This window comes from Nestor notabilis, unplaced genomic scaffold (assembly GCF_000696875.1).
Source record: "Nestor notabilis isolate BGI_N333 unplaced genomic scaffold, ASM69687v1 scaffold19809, whole genome shotgun sequence".
NCBI classification, from domain to species: Eukaryota; Metazoa; Chordata; class Aves; order Psittaciformes; family Psittacidae; genus Nestor; species Nestor notabilis.
This window is the reverse complement of record NW_009944601.1, coordinates 1-1,740: the sequence shown is the minus strand read 5'-3', so window position 1 is coordinate 1,740 and position 1,740 is coordinate 1.

Here is a 1,740-nt window from a genome sequence, read left to right as displayed (position 1 = left end):
CGCCCGGGGAGGGGCCAGCCACAGCTTCTCTGGGCACCCTGTGCCAGCGCCTCAGCACCCGCACAGGGAAGAGCTTCTGCCTTAGATCTAATCTGAACTTCCCCTGTTCCACTTTAAACCCATCACCCCTTGTCCTATTGCTACAGTCTCTGATGAAAGTGGTGGCACAACCAGTGTTTGCTTCACCACATGCTGACAACGTGGGCTGAGGCAATGTGGTCAAACCCTTCCAGCAAGGCAGGTTTCTGCCCCAAGCCGGGCAGGGATCATGCTGACCTCTCTTTTAAGCTGGGTTTGAAGGAGCTCCCTGTATGGCATAACCCCCTACCAAGCCAGAGTGAAACACCCAGTGCTTCAGGGAGCATCCTCGCTTGGGCAACCACCGGCCAGGGCAGTAGAAGAGGTTGTTTAGAGCCAAACCCCATGTTTTCCCCAAATCCTGGTTAAATAAAGGGCTCAACCTCACTGAGAAAGAGGGGGACTGTGCTCCTTGCAGCCCAGCACCCCTGTTCTGGGGCGCTAAGGCAGGATTAGAGCACCTCCTGCCTCTGGAGCCAGCATCCGCGGCTGGCGGCATTCAACTGGGGTGCCCTCACGAAAAACCTGGAGATGGGCTTTGGACAAGGGCCTGTAGGGACAGGACAAGAGGAATGGCTTGAACCTGCCAGAGGGGAGATTGAGATGAGCTCTGAGGCAGAAGCTCTTCCCTCTGAGGGTGCTGAGGCGCTGGCACAGGGTGCCCAGAGAAGCTGTGGCTGCCCCATCCCTGGCAGTGTTCAAGGGCAGGTTGGACACAGGGGCTTGGAGCAACCTGCTCTAGTGGAAGGTGTCCCTGCCCGTGGCAGGGGTTGGAGCTGGAGGAGCTTTAAGGTCCCTTCCAACACAAACCAGGCTGGGATTAAAAGAGGGTTGAGGTTTAACCCCCCCCAAGTGTTGCTACTCTGCAGATCTGGAGCAAAAGATGAGGCAAAGAGGAGATGGAAGTGGGGTGGACACGGTGGCAGTGACGATGGTGGCAGGGACCACAGCCACGGCACAGCCAGTAACCCAAAGAGCTCTGCAACGGGTGCCACCCTCTTCCCTTTCCTGCCACAAAGCTCTTGCTTTCTCATTCAAACGCTCCATGTCAACCAGGGCAAATTCAAAAGGAAACAAGGTCGCATTGAATGCACTGGTTCTGTGGTTCACTCACCCGACATTGCATTACGTCCGTTCCCGGCGGGAGACAACCCCGGGATGCTCCGCTCGCGGAGTCAGCCAAGCAGCGTGGTCCTTTGTAACCTCAATATCCACCTTGTCTCCACGCTGATGCCACCAAAGGATGCTTCGCTCCAGCTGCAGACCCCGATGAGCTCGGAGTATCCCTGAACGCCAAGTGGGAGCAACCAGCTGGCAGGGAAGCAGCTCCCGTTGTGCCGCAGGGATCCAGCTGTCTGAGAGCATCCGAAAGCGTCACTTTGGGTTTCGTTTCCCCGCGTTCCAGGTGGATTCACCAGCGGGAGCCTCTCCACATGGTCCCACGCAGCACTGCTGGCAGGAGCGGGCCTGAGCGCTCGTGTCCCGATGGGATGTGAAGCCAAACCAGTTCTGCAGTAAGGAAGCACCCATTAAAAACGTCAGCCCCCCACTAACAGCACAAGCTCAGACCTCAGGATCCACGTTTTCCAGACCCACAGCACCCCACGGGGCGCTGAAGGCTCCTCGGGGGTGATGCTGCGCCCCTCTTTTTGCTCTGACCCC